The following is a 22,300-nucleotide window of genomic DNA, read 5'->3' on the forward strand; positions in this document are numbered from 1 at the left end:
TAAAGATTTTATTTATTTATTCCTGACAGACACAGAGAGAGAGGCAGAGACACAGGTAGAGGGAGAAGCAGGCTCCATGCAGGGAGCCTGATGGGGACTCGATCCCAGGACCCCAGAATCACGCCCTGAATCAAAGGCAGACCCTCAACCGCTGAGCCACCCAGGCGTCCCCCAAAATTCTACAATTCTTCAAAAGGGTTTCCATAGTTTTTCGTAGTTGTGATAAAGCGGGTGTTGAGGAAGAAGAATTTTCTTCTGCCCTTTAAGGTGCTTCTAGTTGGATTAAGAATCAAATTGATGAGACTGATTAACAAGAGAAAGTCAAATTTAGAATCCACGCGAACATGAAATTCCAAAGATAATGAAGCACCATGACACTTAGATGAGGTAAGGAGAGGGGAAGGGTCTGAGGACACTAAGGGGGAGAGAGACCATTAGCAGGAAGGTGAGAGGACATGTTTAGAAAACAAAGGCCACCCAATTTTGTAGATAAATTTCTTAGGAAAAGAGGAATCTTTGTTAATACTCTCTTCCTGGTATAAACTGGCAGTTGAAGGGGAGGTAAAAAGCTTTTCCTGAATCTGCTGGTTTAGATTGTTTTTCATGCGAAATAATGTTCATGTGAAATGAACCATCTTGGGGTGGGCTGCCCTTGGCCCCCACACAGGTTATGAACTGAGCCTGTTCTGCTTGACCAAAGGCCTCTGTCACCCTAAACGCCCTAAATGCTGGCATTATGACAGCTGGCATCTCTTCATCACACAAACAGTCCTTATCGTTTCAGCTCCATCATGTTTTTGGAGTTACTCTCTTTCATTTACTGATTGATTTCAGGGCACTGTCCCCTTCTAAAATTATGCCTGGCATTTATTATTCAAAGTAAGAGAATTACAAATTTGCTTTCTTAAGACATCAATGTAAATAAGTAATTTATTCTTCCAAAAATGAGACCAAGACAATAGAAATTAGTCCAAAACATGAATGCAAAAAAGATGAGAATAATGATGCTTGATCTTAAAAATTAACATTTTCTGTGGTTATGAGGAAAGTGCAAGCAAAAAGACGGAGCTGCTTTTCAGAGGCTGGGTCTCGGTGCTTCAGAGAATGCTCCTGGATGAGGTCATCCTATGTCCTCCAATTTACAGTACTAAAACCCTATTTTCTTACTCTAGTTACAGGTAAGTTCTAAATGATTGAGTCATTTAGAAGGAATTGATTTGTTTACAGTAATGCCAGCTGTTAGTTTATGCTAAAAAAAAAAAAAAACTAAGAAGTAGACTAGCATCCCATGGAGGTGGGCAGCAAATTGTGTTTTTTTTTTTCTTATAAGAAAGTTTATTTATGAAATTAAATCATTATTAGAAGGTTCCTCAGTAATGATAATGTTACAAGGTGGGGAGTCACACAAATCTGGGGACAATTAAAAGAATAGTGGAGACTGAGGAAGTCTCATCACCAATCTCTATTATAAGTCTTTATTTCTAGATGGGAATTAACCAGTCCCTTAGACAGTAATGGAAACACACTGGCCATTTTTTTAAAAAGATTTTATTTTTTTATTTATTCATGAGAGACACAGAGAGAGAGAGAGAGAGACAGAGTCCCAGGCAGAGGGAGAAGCAGGCTCCATGCAGGGAGCCCGATGTGGGACTCAATCCCAGGACCCCGGGGTCACGCCCTGGGCTGAAGGCAGCGCTAAACCATTGAGACACCCAGGGATCCCCCCACACTGGCGAATTTTTGCTATTGAATCTGTGTACTTGGAATGTTGTAATCACCATAAACTTTAGTTCTGATGATACTATCTTTCTGATTAAAGATTTTCCAAGATTATAGTTCTCCCAATTTAATTATATTTCAAATGCTTTATTTTATAAGGCACAGGGAGTTGTTTATTGAGATTTCAGAAATACAGTTGTCTGAGCAACCTATTTATAACTCTTCTCCTTGGAGGGGTATTTCTTAAGAAAATGTCAAAGCCAATCATGTTCATGCAGGTTATAGCTAGTACTTGTTTCTTACCAATGTTCATAAATGTACCTTATTTTGGATCTGCGACCCTTATCCAAGCTTACTGAGTGGACTGAGATTGGCTCTACCAGGCAGAGAGCTTACCTACATAGTGGTTCTCAGGGATTTGCTAAAATTTTGCTAAATGGCAAGCATTTGTAAACTTCTATTTTATTTTATTTTTTTTAGTTTTTTTCAAGACAGAATTCATTGACAAGGCTCTGTTTGTCTCATGTAACTCATTGTTACATGTGACTCTCAGTTTTCAATATGTAATAAGGGTCAGTAATTGTAAAATACAGTAAAAAATTGAATATAAAGCCAAAGTAAATTTCTTTTTTACTAGGCAGATTGAATCATGGGTAAAATATTGAAACATTTACAGTATCTAAAATGAATTTTTTGACTAACCAAAGTTATTTAGATCTCTTTTTTTATTAAAAAAAGGAAACCTGAAGAAAGTTCAAGTTAGTTACTTGGCTAAAAATATTGATTGTATTCACTGTTTTTTAAAGTTAAAATAAAATTATAAACTTCTGAAGATAGTTTGGTTTAGGAACCATTGTCTCAGGATATGTTCTGAGCAAAAATATATAATGAGCACTCCTTTGGAAGTGATTTTTGTGATCTATTCAAAATACCCATATAGCTTAACTTGATGGCTAATATTGCCAGCAACACTGACTCCCTGTTCCTATTAACACAAAATTTTTATTTGGGAGAGTCGACACTTAAGTTCAAATTTTCAGAAGAGAGTAGAGTTTTAGGAATGAGGAATAAGACAAAACATGTTGAGCATAAATTGTCCTGCATAGTCAAGGTAAGGTATGGGCAGCTGGAGACCCTAGATGGACAACAGGATATTAGGTGTGAAAGTACTAAAAACAAGAAAGGGAGTACAGAAAAGTAATGGAGTAATGTTTTCACGCCTATATGGGTCTACATATCCTCATGCATTTTGAGTTCAACTCCCACCTATGCAGTTTAACATGTAGGACCTCTGAAAGTCCTCTTACTCCAAAATATCCCTTCTGACATTCCTCCATAGTTGCCTGAAATTCTCATCATATTTATTTTGGGGGGATAATAGCAAGGATGATCCTGCCCTTTTCTTCTAATCAGCCTATAAGCATCTTGTTAACAAGGATCTGTATCCTATTTCTCTGAACCCTCACACAGTGCATAACAGGTGACCTGTTCATGTGAAGGAAGGTGGGGCGTCTTCATTTCTACCTGTTGCAACCTCCGCTCACCTTGCTATCCGAGGGGCACGGAGAAGAGAGAAGTGCAGGCTCCATAGAGGGATACTAGTAAGAGTAGGAATGAGGAACATTGGGCCACACACTGGCCTGGTCTCAATTTTCTCGTTGGAGGAAGATTTCTCATAAAGATGTTTTGTTGATCGAGTGCCCTTGCACTGATAAGAATCTTGCATCATCTTTAGAAGATGGCGTAATGAGGAAAATGTGGGCTCGGGAGGCAGAAAACAGAATTGATTCCTGGCTGTGGGACTTTGAACAAGCACCTCTCAGCTTCAGTTCCTGATCTATAACATGGGATACGACGGTAACTACCCTAGCCTTGTGGGATCCAGTGTCTTCTCTAGCCACCTAATGTCTGCTACACTAGAGTCCACCTCTTTTACTGCTCCTCATTTCCCTACCATCCCCAACATACCTGGTCAGGCGGGCCAGGGATCAGCACAGTAATAGTTATTCCTTAAAGCTTGAAAATTACTTACTTAAATAAAAGAAAAATCCTTGCCATGTTCTGATTTCAAATAACATGAAGGTCAATATCAACTCAGTCCAGAGACAAATTCCAAGTTAGTGTAGCCTGATCTGAAATCTTCTTCTGGGCCCTTAGACTACATGTAGGAAACCAGTTCCCTGTGCCTTTTCACATTTGATATCCGTTGGTACACAGCTGAGTATGATTTTCAAGGTTACAATTTACAGAATTACAATAGGGCAGAACATTTCATTGCTGTTACTCCTTAGATTTTTCTGATTAAACAGGAACTGAGTTTTCTTGGTTGAAGAATGAAGAGTGGAGCAATGTGGTGGGTTATTTGTTTATCTTGCCCATAATCTAATCTCTGCATGCTGGGTATTATTTCTTTCGTAGTGTTCTTCCTCCTTCTGCTATTTTAAACTATCTTTTAATATTTCAACTGATGTTGTATATTGAACAGATGTCTTGAATTATTTCAGCATGGTGTTCTGAGAAACCTAAGAACAATTAGTTTTAAAAATCGCTATTTGTTGCTTTTCCAAAACTTGGTAAAAAAAAAAAAGTGTTTCCTCTATTTTTTTTCTTTCCACAGTAGTACTCTTGATTTCATCTTTTGAGGTCAATATGTTGCCTCATATCTATATTAATTCACTGGAGCAAGGCCCTGAGTACATTTGTCATATGTCCAATTTGGTTATAACCAAGCTAATGAGTAACATTTGTTATTAATTACATCAATAAAAACATCATAACCTTATAACTCTGGTTTGAGCCTAATAGAGTAGGAGGTTTGAGGGATAAATATCCACAGGCAATTAATGGACCATTCTTTAGGAAAAAAAAATACTAAGAATCATTTTAATAGCCTCTTTGCATCCTAACCAGACTTCAGTCAAATCAAACCATTTCTGGCTATAAAAAAAAATGTAATCGGTTCCTCAAAATTAAATCCAATGAACTTGTCTCTGTAGAAGGTCAAATAATATACTCTCATGAAAGAAAATGGTTCCTCATTTAATGCATCAGTTATTAAAAAGATGTTCTATTTTCCTGTTTGGGTTCTGTTTTTTTTTATTACTGCATATTAAAGTACCCATCTTGCCAACAAGCAAATGATATGCTAACTGAACATGGCTTGGCTGAAAGTGATGATGGAAGGGCCAGAGAGACCTATCAGCTGCATTATTATGCCTAAGCAGTGGAAAATCACTGAACTACCATCACCTTCTCTAGTTTGTGCTTATATGACTCATAGAAACAACATTAAAATATGGTGGATGATTTCTACTTTTTAAAAAAGAAGACATCCAAAGAATCTTATAGAATCTTAGATTTTGGTGTCTCTTTGTTGGTAGAAGAATCATACAGCCTGCATTTTCTTAAGGAATGTAGAAGAGAGGAAGGGAGGAGAAGGGGAAAGGAGGGAAGAGGAGAATGAAAGAGAGAAAGGTAGATAGAAAAGGAAAAGGAGAGAGTGGGATTAGGTAAAAAGACAGAGAACTAGACACTTTGTCATAACAGAGAATGACGCCATGTTCATTGAAAACATCTTACCAAACGCTGCTGGATACTTGGCATATCTTACGGTGTATAATCCTTTGAGGTATGTTTTATCTTCAGTTTTGAGTTAAAGAAACTACAAAGGCTTACAGTGCTCCAAACAGCTTGTCCAAGGCCACACACTACCAGGTGAACCACTTATCTTTTTGACTTTGAAGCCCATGATCTTTTCATTGGGTAATGCTAGCAAAAGGCACATGGTATCTAGTTTTTGGTAAGGAAAATCCATTCCAGTCTTACTAAAATTAAATTTCAATATATCATCATTACTTTCTAGCCTAATTGAAAAGTTGATTAGGTTTCAGACATGATGAAAATAAAGGAAATAGAGATTGCAATTTCTTGGCAGGTATGTTTGGATGTGCATGTAAGTGTGTGTGTGTATGTGTGTATGTGCATACGTGCGTGCTTATTTCTTCAATGAGCTAAGTCTCTATGTCCTACAGAAAAAGGCCCTCATCAGCTAGAAGCTACAGATACATCTCATCTGGGCTGGTTGGAATGATTCTCTCCCTGTCCTTCCTATTTTGGTTCTTGGATAATAATCTCCAACCCAAGGACAAGAGAAGTTGTAGATGACCAGAGGTGTTATAAAGGTCATTACTTTAAACAAAGCTTCTACTGGCCAAGACAGAAGGTCTCCAGTAAAAGCAGCTGAGCCTAGCTCAGAGGATAGTGCTATAATTAAAAGATTCTAGGACCAGTGAGGATGCTTTGGTTGGTCTGGTTAGTGGCATGTAGGCCCTGAGATTTAGCTATTTCCTTTTTTAAAAAATCGAGATATAGCTCACATACCATAAAATGTACCCTTTTAAAGTAGGCTATTGAGTGTTTTTTTTTTTGTATATTCACAATGTTGTGCAGTCATCATCACTCTTGAATTCTAGAATATTTTCATAACCTCAAGAAGAAATCTCATTACTCGTTAGCAATCACTCCTTATTCCCCCCTCCAGTTCTTTGCAAACATAATTCTACTTTCTGCCTCTACAGATTTGCCTGTCTAGCTACAGTTTATATGCAAATAGAAGGCCACACATTTGATGATATTTCCTGTTACTGTTAATATTATTCCCATGTGGGCACTGGACAGTACAGTAGGCTGTTTACCCAGGTGTTAAAGTGAAGGACCCAGTGTAATTTCCCCACACCCCATCAAATGTACCCAGCCTCAGTTTCAGCATAGGGATTACATTTCCCCCTGGAGTTTATAAGCTTCCTTTGGACTCCTTGAGTTGTGGATACTAGAAAAATCATTAGAAACTCAATTAAATTTGAGTCTTAACTAGAAATGTTTAGCCTCTAATCTCACACAAGCAAATATTCATTAGACCCATTACTTCTATCTGGTTTTTCTCTTTGTTGTTAAATCTTACTTCTCCAAACATCATTTGTGTGCAATTTAAGATCTCCACAAGATCTTCCAATCCCTTGAAATCCATTACCAAAGCCAGAAATCCAAGAATCATTTTAGACCTTTCTTCATGGTTTTATTTTGCTTCCTCTTTCAGCCTAATAAACCATCATCAGACTCTATAGATTTTAACCACCCACTGCAATATCTTTCCCACCCCCGCCTTCATTTCTAGATCTCCTACCACTGTGAGAGCTCCTTCAACATGGAGTATGTATGATGACCAGATTGCAAGTACTTCTTTTCTGGTTTCCCTGCCTCCCATCGTGCCCCACTTCATTATCCCCAGTAGTGCACCCAAGTGGTCTTCTAATAATGTCAATCTGTTTATATCCCATCCCTCATCTTAAAATTCTTGAAAATCTCTCCACAGTTTTCAGGATGGAGTTCAAAATGTACTAGTTTCTCCACAATCTGCCCTTGGGCTCACCTTCCACAATTTTTCACTTGTACCCTTCCCTGCACCCACACTGACTGGCTTATCTACCCCAAATGGGTCACTCATCTTCAGGTTCACTGTCCCTGCACATATCTTTGCATTATCTTGAATGTTATTATCTATTTTATTCTTTTATTAATCCTTATGTTGTAATCTCCCTTGTCTGGAATGTAGGCCCTTTGTGGATGGAGACTGTATCATTTGTTCATCTCCACACCAAGTGCTCTGTTCATTACTGTGAAACTTTACACATTTTCCTCACTTTTCTATAATATCAATGCAATTCTCAATATCTACAACCATATTGGAAATGTATCAAAAATACAGATTTACAATTTGTAGCGGCTAGTATAATACCTAAGAAAATGTCCTTAGTATCTATTGAATGGACAAGAAGGAAAGAGAAATGAAGAAAGAAAATGAAAGAGAAACAGAACCCAAATGCTGCTTTTTTCATGTGCTGCATGAACTCATAGTGGGATACAGCACTTTGCCCTTAAAGCCCACCATGCCAAAAAAGCATAAGAGAATGAAACAAGTTTTATACTGTTGTTTGGAAAAGTTTTGGAAGACATGAAGGAGAGACTTCATAACGTAAAACACTTGGTAAACATAAAAGTCCCTATTTGACCTTTTTGTTTTTCCCCTCTTCTCCAAGAAGACATAGCAATCTTAACATACATGCACATAAAACACAGCATCAAAACATATGAGGCAAAAACTGATAGAATTACAAGGCAAAATAGATTAACCCATTATGAGAGTTGAAGGTTTCAACCCTGCTCTATCAGAAATGGACAAATCCAGCAGGCAGAAAATCAATAAGGACATAGCTAAACTCAAAACCCTATCAATCAACTGGACATAGTGGACATCTACAGAGTACTTCATCAACAACAGCAGGATATACATTCTTCTCAAAGTCACATGGAGCATTCACCAAGGTAGACCAGATTCTAGGCCATAAAATGAACCTTAGCAAATTTAAAAGAATAGAAATTACACAATGTCTATCCACTCTCAGATCATAATGGAATTAAACCAGATATCAATAACAGAAAGATAGTTGGAAAATCCCCCAAATACTTGGCAATTAAACAACATACTTCTAAATAATGGATGGGTCAAACCAAAAAAACTCAAAAGAAATTTAAAAATATGTTGAAATAAATAAAAATGAACACATAACTTATCAAAATTTGGAGATCCTGAGAAAGCAGCATTTAGAGGGAAATTTATAACATTGAATGCATATATCAATAAGAAGCAGCTCAATCTATGCCATGGAACTTGGCAAAGATTCCGGACTTAGAGGCACCCATGATTACACAAGATGGGGCTGAATACAAAAAGAATTAGTTAAAAGCCTCTGTGAACATCAATTAGGCCTGATGATCCTTTCTTCCATTTCCTGTAGCTTAATCCTACCAAGAAACTGTACATTTATTTTGTAGAGAGTAAATCTCAAAAACACCTGAATAACATAATATAGGGAAGAGCTGCTACAATAAAATGGTAAATGATAAACTAACAATAAAGACTATATGTGGAAACTTGAACTCCCACCTCAGTGCTCCTTGCTCTGTGAGCATTCAAAGTCAAGAATAGGCTTTCCCTTTTTCCTGGATAAATCTTACAGAATTCTTCTCTGGAGAAACTGAAGTGTTCCAAAGAAAAGACCTGTGGATACTACCCTAGCAGGAAAGCAGACTCATTCTAGGCAAATTCAAACAAAGAGACATTAATGAAGGAAGTACTTACAGTCTGTGCATGAACGAAGGAGGGATGATGAGTTACCTAGCAACTAGCAACAGTAAGAAGTCACTATATCCCCAGGGTTGAAGGCACAACCTGAAGGAGGGAATTATTTCCCTGGTGAAAAGTAAAACAGTGCAGTGGAACCCTCTCAGCAGAAACGAAGTGTGGAGAGTTACAGATACTGCAAGAGACTGCTGAAGCAGGGAGGAGAGCAGGGAAAAATGCCCTCAGTCCAGTTATTTAGGGAGCCCTGGTGTGTAGTTCTCAGGGTCAACCTCAGGGGACACAGAAAAGGACAGAGAAAAATAGAGAAAAGACAAGATGAGGTTCAGTGCACAAACAATACCTAGCAAAGATATGACACTTGGAGGTCTTCTAATGAAACCTCTGTGCTCCAATTTCAACACTCCATAAATCTGGTAAAGTGAACTTCCTCGTGGCACTGTAGTACTGCATTCTTAAATATGGTCAGTCAGCCAAGGATAACCCAACAGTTCGAAAAGGCCTCCAACTTAAAAGACAGTTGAAAGACAAACCAACCATATAATTAGTCAAAAATCAGAAACTCCAGAGGACAAAAGAAAAAACAGTATATTTAAGTATATTTAAGTCCGCATTCTCAGAGAATTGATTATATTTCATTCATAAAACAAAAGCCAGAATATTTTTAAACAGCAGCAGAAACAGCAAGCTTTCGGAAATGAAAAATATAGTAAAATAAATCAATAAAAGAATTATAAAGTCAGGAAATAATTGAGGAAGTAGAACAAAAAGGCAAAGAAGTTTAAAAGAGGAGAGGACATTGGATGCTAAATCCATGATCTCTAACATCTGACTCATAAGAGTTCCCAAAAGAGTGAACAAAGAAAAATAGAAGGGAGAACATTTTCAAAGAATTTATCCAATAACGTCTGAATCACTGAAGAATGTAGGACTTCAGAGGGAAAGGATCATTAAGAGTCCAATGAAATGAACACAATTTCACACCACCAGGGATAACAGGAATTTGCTAAAAGCCTTTAGAGGTCGAACAAATTGATATTCAAGGAACTGAGGGCGAAGTGGCATTAGACTTCTCAATAGCAACATTGGAAATTAGATGACAGTGGAAAAGATATCTTCAAAATTATGAGGAAAAATGATTTTTAACTTAGAATTCTATACCCGTCCAAGTGATTTGTCAAGATTAACACTAGGAGACCACACTTTCAGACAAGTCTCAAAAACTTATTTGTTTGTGTTATATCTTAGTTGTTAATGAAGGATGTATGTGTATGCTATCAAATTAACATGTTTTACTAAATTGGTGTCTCCAGGTAAGGAGAAAGAGGAAAAGGTAAAATCCCAGATTGACAACTATGCTGTTAGGCCTAGAAGGGAGCGTAGGCCTAGGGAGCCTGGATTGAATGAAGAGGAGAGACGTTCCCAGGATGAGTGTCTAAAAAAAAAGGGACTTAATTATCTGGTGTGCCTAATAGTGACTCAGATGGCCTTAACATTTCCATCAGCTTGACTAAAGTCTAGACAGTTTTCCTTATTATGGGCCCCTTACATACCTTTTCTTAGAGCATTTACTTTAGAAAACTTGCCATTGTAAATTCTTTCTCTGCCCCCTAGATTTGCCAGTTGTACAGTCCAGGAACATCTTCCTCAATGACTTGGGACCTTTGAAATGTAATCATCAAGTAAGTTAGAGTGCCTGTCTCCTGGTGTCTGTGGAAGAGTAGGAGCCTAACTTTGTTAGGTGCCAGTTAACAGGTGTCCTGGTCATAATGATCACTCTCTCAGCTAATGTCCATCAGTATTTTCCCATCAGTATTTTTGTGGTACTTAAAAATCACCACTTTCTGTTCTGGAGAAGTTGAGTTCAACCTATCTCCCCTACTGCAATAGCTCTAAGTAGGCTCCACACCCAGGGTGGATGGACCCCAGTGCAAGACTTGAACTCATAACCCTGGGATCAAGACCTGAGCCAAAATCAGGAGTTGGATGTCCAACTGACTGAGCCACTCAAGCGCCCCTGTAATAGTCTTAAATTAAGTCTTCCTTCCATGTTTAACCTATCCAGTGCAATTTTTCTTTGATAGTCCCAAAAATAGTATGAAGAGGTGTTTATTCATTGTATTGGATAGTCTGGGAGGAACTCATAATAGTGACATAGAAAACTGAAGTAAGAAGAAGTAAGTGATTAGTAAATTCAGTGTTTTCTTGCTGTATCTTTTTCTATTCCTAAGTTTCCTCCCCCAAAGTCTTCTTTCTCTCTTACCTGAGCCACAAACTGCATTTTGCTTATGCATTTCTTGTACAATATTTTGTCCCTCCTGGAATGCCAAATCCCAGTCTTCCATAATAAGAAGTCTGTAGGCTTACGTTCTGCTCTTTCATTGTCTTCCTTCCCAATTCAACACAGTATTTAAACTTTCTAGATTTTTAAATCTCATGTCCTGGGTGGGACAGTGCCTTACATTTACCTAGCATTTCATGGCCCACAGAGGGCCCTTATGCACCATCTTATTTGATCCTTATAACAACCTTGTAAGGTAAGTTTTGGTGCTGGATTCAGAAAAATGTAGGTCAGTACCCTAGATCTAGTTGAGTTTTCTAATCTAAGCCGCAATCTTACGTTACAGTGAAGTGGGTAGTACGTAGCTCATAGGACAGTTGTGAGGATAAAATGAGATCATGCAAATAAATGCTTTGCACAATAGCTGGCATTGTCAGCACTCGGTAAGTCTCTTATAGATTATAGTTATTTTACAAGGGAAGACTATAAAGTTTAGAGTCAAAAGAAGAAAAGTCACTATATCATGAAACATATACACTTAAATGTGTATATCTTTTGATTCCAAAAGCAATTTATATCGACTGTCTATCTCAGGCTGTCTCTCTAAATATGTATTTTTAAAGCAGTACCTTCATTAGAATTCATTAACTCATTATTTTAGGTGAGATGTTTAATACATAGGTATCTTTTAAAGAAGAGTGTGGACTACAGTGTGATAGGGAAGGAGATACTGGACCATCAGTAGCAGTGGGGAGGGGGACAGAACAAAAAGGGACCTAACCTCTCAGGCAGCTGTGAACAGCTGGGAGGCAGGGAGAGGTGAAGGGGCTGAGGTGGGGTCACTAAGATGAAGAGCAGAGGCATCATGGTTGCAATCTGTGGCACCTGAAGACAAACAGCTCGTGCCTGTTCATGTGTATCTGCTACGCCCTTACCATCTGCTGTTCTTGACAGTATTGGAGGAACCAGGCTAAATAATATCCCTGAAAGGAAGAACCACTGGAACAGAAAAGGGTCCTCTAATTTTAAGCCCGGGGTGCAAAGCATGGATTTAATTCATCCATAGGAGCAAAGAGAAAGGTGAGTTCTGTACGCATTTTTATTTATCAAATTTTTAGAAGTTTATTAATTTATAAACTCTTCACCCAAAATGGGGCTTGAATGCAGGATTCTGAGATCAAGAGTTGCATGCCCCACCAACCGAGCCAGCGAGGCACCCCTGTAAATGCATTTTTAAAACAGAGTGCCTGTGATGAAACAGACTGTGAGCGGACGTTTCACGGACAACAGCGCAGACCTGGGAACTGAGCTGTCTCTGTGACGGCTCTGCCCAAGACCTGCTGTTGTTTTCACTTTCTGATGTCTTTGTTCAAACCATATGGTGTAGAAACAGTACATATTTGTAAACAAATTGACAATGATTCTACATTCCTTCTGCGTATGTGACTTGTTTTCATCTCAGATTTATCACTCTCTAGGAAGAGAAGAGGGACTTGATTTCAGACAACTTGTGCCCTTAGGAAACTCGTAAGATGATTTTTCGGTGTGTTTGTTTTCCTATTTGACACAGTGCTGAACCTCAGCGTAGCAGAATAGGTACGGTGGAGAGCTGTTTCTGGATTTTGTAACGTTGGTTTTTTTAGTAATTGAAGGGATCTCTATAGTGAGTGTAAGCATTCATATCCTTCTTAAATTCCTTGAGAAGATTTTGAGATTTTCACTGATTTTGAATTTAATTTTATGATTTTGAATACTTAGGGTACCCTGACTCTGGGTAGCTTTTGAAGATAAAACAGGCACCTTCGGGGTTATTGAAGGGCAAAGGCGGTACGAGACAGGGAGTGGCTGGGTTAGGTCTTCAGACTTCTCAGACTTTGTAAGCTCTTGGCAGATGTTTGTTTGTTTTGGTTGGTTGGTTGGTTTTGACTGCTGAGCGATTCAAGCTGACTTTGGCCCTGATGACTTTGTGGTAGATTCTACATGTTAGAGCCGGAAGGAGCCACAGAAGTCACTACAGATGAGAAAACTAAGACCCAAGGAGCATAGCTACTTGTTCTGTACCTAGTAAGATATTTTATTCACTATGCGCATTACCCTAAAAATACCTTCATAACCCACACTTTCAAGTACAAATAATGGCCAGGTGTCCCTTCAGGTTCCCCATCTCCATCTCCATGCTCAGCCCTGCAATCTGCCTTCCACCACTGGGCTCATTGCTATCTGAAAGCCATTATTCTTGTACCATTTCCATCCCTTCTTGCATCCTCCCTCTAAAGCCTTCCCATTCTGTACGTTATTCCACAGATGCCAACTGACTAATCTGATAAATTTGTAATCAATCTGCTAACAGAGAAGATGAAAGGCCCAAATTGGAGAATATTCCTGTAATGTTAACAACACTTGGCAGAAATTTCGGAGCTGGCCACCATTGTCCTTTCTCCACACATTGTTTGGACTGTTACCACACACCAAGCCTGACCCTAGAAAACTATGCTTTCCTTTCCTATGCTTCAAGCTCTACCCAAAGACCTCAGGGTTCCTTGCTTTGATCTAGGTTTTAGTTTGGGTACTGCCCCTACTTTTTCCTTTCTTAAGGGATTTTAGTCATAAAATATGTGCGTGAATGATGCCTTTGTCTCTGAAACTCCAGAACTCAAGCATAATCTATATTTCTGTGCTCCCTCTGAAGAGTCCCACTGTGGTTACCTTTTCCCCTGATGTGAGGATTTTCTTTTGATGTACTTATTCAACTATACACAGACCAGGATATTCAAGGGTTTGCTGGATCAGATTCAAAGTGAGTAGTTCTCAGATGCTTCCTGAAAAAGTTCAAGAAATAACAGCATAATTAATTAGGGAAATGACAACTGTATGCATGACCAAGTATACAATGCCTTAGGAAAGCAACCTCTTATGAGACTTTAGGAAGGGCAAGTAGTACTCAGTGATTAAGAACATGGACCCTGGAACAAGAGAATCCTGGGTTCAGATCCTGGTTGAGTCCATTACTAGCTATGTGACTTTGGGAAGATTACTTAAACTCACTGTGCCTTAGTTTCCCCATATATAAAGTGGAAGATAAAAATAGTGCACATTCCAGAGTTGTAGAAATTATATAACTAAATGCATATAAAGTTACAATAAGAATTATGTATTCTAAAAAAAAAAAAAAGAATTACGTATTCTAGGGGCACCTGGGTGGCTCAGTTGATTAAGCATCTGACTCTTGGTTTCAGCTCAGATCATGATCTCAGGGTTGTGAGATCTAGCTTCACTCGGGGTTCAATGTGGAGTCTACTTGGGATTTTCTTTCCCTTTCTCTCTCTTCCTCTGCCCCTCTCCCCCCACCCCCTGTTCACACACTTTCTCTCTCTCTCAAGTGACTAAATATTTTTTTTCAAATGACTAAATCTTTTTTTTTTTTTTAAAGATTTTATTTATTTATTCATGAGAATACACAGAGAGGAGAGAAAGAGGCAGAGACACAGGCAGAGGGAGAAGCAGGCTCCATGCAGGGAGCCTGACGTGGGACTTGATCCTGCAACTCCAGGATCATGCCCTAGGCTGAAGGCGGTGCTAAACCGCTGAGCCACCCGGGCTGCCCCAAATGACTAAATCTTAAAAAAAGAATTAGGTACTCCAAACTATAATATCATATACATAATTATATATAGGTATTATACAATAGGTATTATATATAATTATATATAGATATTCTAAAATATCATATATATAATTCCATGCTTAAAAAAAGCACTTTGGGGTAACTCATTTAGTTCCCACTTTGTTTCAGCTCAACAAACATAAGTTGAGCAGCTGAGTTCTCTCCTGGACTCGGGCGATGTGAGGATTAATAAGACGAGGTCTGCAGTGTTAAGGGTTCAGGGTTCCACTGAGGAAAACAACACCTTGTGCCTCTCTTGATTGATTCGAACCCTCAGAATCATCAATGCCTCTCTGAGCCTTGTAGACAATGAATATGAAGAATCAGATTGATGATGGAAATTCCCTCAAATGATCCACGCACCTCCTGTGAGCACGAGGACCCTGTTTCCCTCTGCACAGCTTCACCTCGGAATGGTTCCTATATACTTTTCCCGTCTGCTATAATTCTCTGAGGTAGGCAGTTTAGAAAATTGATTTTAGTAAGTCCTAATGTTTAACTAGTATGAACAGGAGCACATTTTCATAGAGAGAGATGATTAACTTGATTTCATTTTCACATGACTATCCCGTGATAAGTTGAATTCCTAAAATAAAAACATGTGTCATTTTTCTTCCAAAGGGCAGCTATTAGGTGCTCAGTTAGACTTTTCCCCTAATAGCAGGACTTCCTCACCCTCAGAGTTGCTGCCCAGATGCCTAAGGAAAAGTCCCTTGGATTAAACAGAATGTGAATCAGCAAATAATTTTTTAGCAAGATCTGCCACTAAGGTGGCAGTCTCATCTTTCCTGACACCTGCAAGCTTTGCAACCAGAGGCTTAAGCAGCACAGAGGAAGCAGCAGCCGTAGGTTTCAGGCGTGTGATTAGAGGCTGAGCCCCGGACCCGGAGCAGTTGCTGGTGAGAGTCACAGGAATGAAGAGAGAGTAGAAGAGGCCTGGTGCACACTGGATGTGGACGCAGGATCTGCCTCTCCAATGATCAAGTCATGTCCCTCAAAGTAGACTGATGTGTCATGAGGTCACGGGGAGCAAATGGAATAGATCCAAGGCCCGAGGCCCCGAGACCCAGTGGTGGCACCAGCTGTCCTGCGGTCACAGGGTCCAAGGGTGAATGCAGTCCGGTGCATGGAAGCACTCAGAAATACTGTACTACAGTTTTTGTTTTTACATCATAAGGGTGTTTAGGGTATTTTATTATTATTATTATAATGTGGACTCATAATTCATTAACCAGAGATCCCTTTCCCCAGTCAGTGGTGCAGCATTTATTCGGAGGCACAAAACAACAAAGACAATCCTTCATCTCAAAGCTTTTAAGCCATGTAATTGTTAGATAAGGTTCAATTTGTTTGTATAAAAAAAAAAAATCTCAGTATGCGTTCAAGCAAAAAGGGTATTTGTAGAAAGAATCTAAGCATATTTGTAAAGGGATTTCAGTCATCATTGGTGTCATCTAAGTGAACGACACCACGGGAGGGTGTCCTATCAACAGGGTGGGAAGACGGAGGCTGTGGCTATGACCCTGGTCCCCCCACCCAGAGGGGCTTCCAAGGAGGCAGCGTCCATCCCAGTGATAGAGGGGAAATGGGGAAGGAAGACATCTGAGGGCGGGAGGGTAGCCAAGCCAACCTTCCGGTGCCATAATAAAGACATTTTTATTTTTAGAGAAGTAGCAGTGGCGAGAGGACGAGGAATGAGGGGAAGTACGAAAAGGCTAAGCACGAAGGAAGGAGGAAGAATGCTAATTGTCCGTGATGCTAGGGAATTATTTCACAGAATGCAGTGAACTTATCCATGAGATTGCTTGTCCTACACGTGCTTTATGTGGGTAGAAAGTTAAATATTATTTTGCATGAACAGCATTGTGGTACTAGTCAGATTGCTTTGATGATTTATTCTCGACTTGGCCAACATAGCCTGGCACGTGAGAAACTGTCCTCTCAGCAGCCATAAATTTTCTAAAAGTTTCATTTCATTTTAGGGAGAAAATTAAGTGTCCACTCCAACAGTAATAAGAAAGAATAAATCCCATTTTAGGCACATATTTCTTGCTGTGAGCTTATAAATACAATCTTTACCAGCCTGTTTCTCTCTTTATGGTGAATTAATTTTGAGTCGCGGCTTTGAGGTATGCGGAGTAGGCACAGGTCCATAGAAAGAAAAGCAAAAAAAAGGATATGTCTCAGAGACAGTTTCTTTTCCTAAGATCGCCCACATGTGTACGTCCTGGCCGATATCCGGCGGTGCTTATTAGCAGATTGGTAGGTTGGGGCCGCATCGACGATCCTGCGCTTAAACTGCAACGGCCTTATGGGGACCGTTGGCCTTGTCCTCGGGCTCCTGGCAGCCCAGGGCAAACTTTTATTTCCAGGCATCTGCTCGCCCCTTAATTCGTGATTATCATTCCGGGGGCAGCCAGGGCCGGGAGCAGCGGCTCTAAATCCCCACTTCGGACAAGCATCTAAATGATGAAACCTCATCGGTGACTGACGGCTCCGCAGAAGGGTGATTTCTGGCGGTGTCACATCCTTCGCCTGTGATTGAGGAGACACAAACCAGCAGCATTTCGCTGCAATAACCAACATAATGAATTGTCCTATTGTATTTTCCTTTTCTTTGTTTCCTTCTCAATTTTGGGAACGCTTCAGTCTGGACCCCTAGAGGCAGTTTTTCTCTTATTAACAATAGCACGGACAGTCACACAAATTAGGCTGTAATATTGGATTATCCCTCATTTTATTAGGCATGAAGATATTACATAAAGTGGGCTTAAATGCCGAGAATTTAAGGCCACGTTTAACTCCTGAGAACTGCATGACACTGGCAATGTTTCTATTACATTTCAAAGTTCTTTTTTTAAATTTTTGTTTCTGTTTGTTTTTTAAATTTCAAGATTTAAAACTTCAGTGGCAGCATTGTAAAATCTGTTTGCATGCACCGAGGGGTCAGTGCTCCTGGGTCCCTTGCTTGCTGTATGTCAGGCAGGTCATCTTGAGGAGTTCGGAGGGTTTGGGTAACGGACGCCAAACATAATGATGCTGTTGATGGCCCAGGTGAGGCCCGGCGGCCCCTCCACGGACCTGGAGGGGAGGCCTCCTGGAAATGGTCCCCAGGTGCCCACCGTCCTGATGGCCAGTGACGCCACCAGAGCCAGCGCATCTGTGGACACAGGGTCCGGCCCAGGCCCGGCCTCTCTGAGTGTCACCGCGCAACAGCTTGGGCCTCAGGACGCCGGAGGCAGAGACGCCAGTGACGGTCGACAAGCCAAGGAAGGACCATGGTATCACCGACCCAGGACTGGGGCAACCTGCGACACTCTATACAGAGTCACGGAGGTGTGTGACCTAGCAGAATGGTTAAAATGAAAAACAAATGGAAACCGGCCTAGGAAAACTCTGGAGCAGATAAAACCAGTTTCATCCAACAAACAAAGCTTAATTTAGTCTGTTTTCCAGACTGACTTGATCTGGGTCAGTGTTGCCTCTGCCTCTGGAAAACGTGAGAAAATTTCAAACTGTTTCTGAGACTGATTTCAGGTAACCATTAATCAATTCTTTATCGTTTAAGAAAATTCTAATATTATAAGCTCTGAGCTCTCCTGTCTTGCGTTCCTGCCTGTGAACACAGCGTGCACCAAACCCCCAAAGAACCGGCCTGTGGCTCGCTACAGTCGGTGTGTCTCAAATTCCGAATCCTATTCTGTTCCCCAAGAAACTTCTCTTTTTTGACGACTTGGAGTTTGCCTCTGTTTATGTCATTATTTAGGTTGACAGGATGAAAAGTAAAATAGACACTAACTTTTCCTTTTTTTTTTTTTTAAAGATTTTATTTATTCATAAGAGACAGAGAGAGGCAGAGACACAGGCAGAGGGAGAAGCAGGCTCCATGCAGGGAGCCCGACGTGGGACTTGATCCCAGGACCTCAGGGTCACAGCCTGGGCTGAAGGCCACGCTCAACCACTGGGCCACCCGGGCTGCCCGCCACTAACTTTTCCTTTCTAGCTCTGGGCTCGGTTTGGCTCCCTCTTGTTTATGGAACATGTCCTTCTGGTTAGGATTTTGGTTCTAAAAATCTCCATCCTGTGTAAGGGATACACGCGGGTGTCACTGGACGCCTGTAACCCGGACCCAGGACTGTCAGACCCCAGGGCGCCGTCCTGCTGCTGGGCCCTGGGCTTGGGGGTGGACAAGGAGGGACATCCAGCTCCAGGACAGTGCTACTTTGCCCTCCCGGTCTTTTGGCACAGAACGTGTATTTATACACTTCCACTAATAAAGTTTAACTCTCTTCGTCTGGTAATTTCTTCTGTTCCTTTATTTAGTGGAAAGAACTTTAGATCTATCTTCCCTACTTTAAACTCATTCCCCCCATTTTCCCACTGGGGTGTAAGTTAAAAAACCTTCCGCTTTTCTATTTCGGTAGGTTTGTATCTGGAGCAAGTACACAGCGCTCCTATTTCAACTCCATTTTGAGATTTTTTTTTGGGGGGGGGGATGAGCATTTTTAAAAGAAAAATTTTCCCACTGGAGTAAATGATTTGCCAGCCAGCTAAAAGAGCAAGGAAATTGCTCATACTAAATCTCAGAACACTCAAAGTTCTAATGTGCCTCTGAAGTTTAGCTCTTAGAACTTCAGGTGGTCTCAAATACCTGAAGCCTAACGGGAAGTGATACTATATAAGCAAAGGCTTCCTACTTCTAGGATTTAAACAGTAATGGACCTTGAAGAAGCATGCTAGGAATCCATGTTTAGATGCCATCTGTAGGTTAGTATTCACTTTCTTGAGATATGCTCATTAAAAATTCATATTTTACAGCATTTGCACGAATAGGTGCCCCCTCGTACATATGCTCATTTTACACACACACACACACACACACACACACAGCCTTTTTTCCAGAATTTTATTTCCTTTACTATATACATGACGCACATGGAATATTGTAAATAAAATCTATCAAGGAGTTAGAATCAACAATCAGATTAACTTCTGTATAACCAGCTAACAAACTGCCAACCCTCACCTAAAAGAAGGCTACTAACTACAGGAGACACTCGCTATAGCTAGAATGAAATGTATATTATAGATTCCATTGCAAAAATACCCTTACTAAGGCCATGCTTCCTTTAGAATCTATCTTCGAGTTTGAGACTGGTTAATCTCCAACTGTTTTTCCCACTTCCTCACCAAAAATAATAAAGGCTTTGATGCCGTATTTATCAAATACTTAGCACCAGAGAATCTTAATATGAAAAGAGCAATTATGGGAATCATCAGAGAAATTTTCAAAAGACTGTTACACCACAAAAATGGTAGTAGTTATGGGGTACAATTGTACCGCTTTGTCTCAAATGAACCATGTTCAGAATGAATCAGGAAAGAATACATACTTAGCTTGGAAATAGAAGACAGCAGGCTGTTCCTTTCTTCTTGATGTTATTTCTTATTTCATTGACATTACAAGGTAAGTAATATCAAGGTAAGTAACTAATACTTTGCTCATAAGTGGTAATACTGTGAGTTTCTACTTCTTTTTTTTTAATTTTTTAAAAAATTTTTATTTTTTGACTTTCTACTTCTCAGTGTGGTCCCCGATTGTGCTTGGGAATAAAGGTCTTCAGAATTAAGACAAGAAAGCAACTGGAAGCTGCTAACATCCTCAAATATAAAAGTATGAAAAGGGGCAAAGAACCTGCAGTGTAAGTCAGAGAAAGTTATTACTAACTGAGAGAATATCACAAAACAGGAGACCACCAGCAGAGTTGGCAGCAGGGGAAATTAGGATGTGTCTTTCTGTTCTGGACATCTCCTGGCCGTGTGCTCTCAGGCTTCCTCCTCAAATGCTCCTCCCGGCCCATCTTTTAGAAGCCCTTTCTAACCCAACAGCATCTACCTTCTGTCATTTCAGCGCCCTGCAGGACATAACTTGTCCAATTGCTCTGTTACCAACAACAAAAATACCTGAGCATCAAATATGTACAAGAAACTAAGGACATAAAAATTAGGTACCATGTTTAATGGTGTTAGCATTCCCATTTGTTCCTCCATTAGAAGGGATTTCTGGACAGATTAAAAAGGCAAAACTTTGGGATCTTTTTTTTAGGAAATAGATATCTAAAGGTATAGTCTTGTGACTTCCCTTGAATGACACTGTTCATATATATATCTGCTAATTTGATGTAACTTTATGACTTAGACTTTGAGAGCATACACACAAAAAATCAGATGGCTTTACGGTATTCCAATCACTAGTGTTTTGGGTTTTTTTATTATACGGAGTGAAAAATCTGGATTCTCAGGCAGGTTAAAGGAGTCATGGATTAACAAGATATTTTTTCATCCTGCAAATTGTTCCTTAATTTCTTATTTGATGTTCTCACATAAAATATTTGTTCTCCATTCTAAGGACATACTGACTTCAAATATTTAGCCTGTTCAACTTGACTTCTAAGAATCACCACAAATACGCTCACACCTAATTGGAGGTAATTTAAGGACTAATAGGAGATATGACTTAGAACTTGAAGGTGGCAATAAACACTTTCACTTTCAATTCAGCTGGAACTGAAAAAATGGAAAATGTGTATAAATAAGCCATTATAAAAAATGATTTACCTTATTTGTCATTGAAGTTATGTCTTCAAATATTTGGAATTGAAAATTTTAGAGATCACATGCTTGATTCATGCCCCTTAACTAATTCAACAAGTATATTAACATGATAGCTCTTCTACTGAAGAACATTAATTCCTTTCATTAAATCCACTAGCGGATACTGGCAGTCGTTGCTAAAGTCAACTACAAACATTCCCTTTTGACTCTTCATTGCCTGTTCTTATTTTTTTTATAAATTTATTTTTTATTGGTGTTCAATTTGCCAACATATAGCATAACACCCAGTGCTCATCCCATCAAGTGCCCCCTTCAGTGCCCGTCACCCAGTCACCCACACCCCCTGCCCACTTCCCCTTCCACCACCCCTAGTTTGTTTCCCAGAAATGAGCATTTATTCAGCTCTAAATATGATGAAGTGCATGACTGGAGGATGATGTCTGTTTCTTAGTTCTTTTGACTTCAGGATCATTATTGTACCAAGCCTCTCAGTAAAACTCGCACAAGGAACACAAGAGCCTTGAAGGAACGCTTTAGAAAGCAGTTACATGCGGCCTGATAACCTTCATCCAGACAGTTGAATGTGAAATGTGCATGCCTCTTTAATGTGTTGTTTTTAATAACAAGTACCAAACATTTATGAATAAAATCATTATGTTATTTCACTTCTAGACTGTTGCAATCTGCTGTTTCAGGACAACCTAACAGGGGGAAAAATACAGATACATTTTAGTTTGTTTGGATTTCGTTTTTGATTACTTTTTAAAAAATTTTTACTTGCTATAGATTTCAGTTTCATTAAGAACCTGTAGTGGATTCTGTA

The 22,300-nt window shown here is 39.6% G+C and overlaps 1 long non-coding RNA gene across 5 annotated transcripts; it reads left to right on the forward strand.

Annotated features, from left to right (window-relative positions):
• The first annotated feature begins 393 nt into the window (after positions 1-393).
• On the forward strand, positions 394-22,091 carry LOC140608551 (uncharacterized). 5 transcript variants are annotated; one of them, XR_012010531.1, is made up of 6 exons: positions 394-445; positions 1,050-1,178; positions 10,532-10,599; positions 12,153-12,278; positions 15,140-15,317; positions 20,449-22,091. It is a non-coding gene; the product is annotated as an uncharacterized lncRNA (long non-coding RNA). The 5 variants fall into 5 exon arrangements; XR_012010527.1 differs by lacking the exon at positions 20,449-22,091 and adding an exon at positions 18,686-19,163; XR_012010530.1 differs by lacking the exon at positions 20,449-22,091 and adding an exon at positions 16,529-18,678.
• The last annotated feature ends 209 nt before the right edge of the window (positions 22,092-22,300 follow it).

Source organism: Canis lupus, chromosome 18 (assembly GCF_048164855.1).
Source record: "Canis lupus baileyi chromosome 18, mCanLup2.hap1, whole genome shotgun sequence".
Classification (NCBI taxonomy): domain Eukaryota; kingdom Metazoa; phylum Chordata; class Mammalia; order Carnivora; family Canidae; genus Canis; species Canis lupus.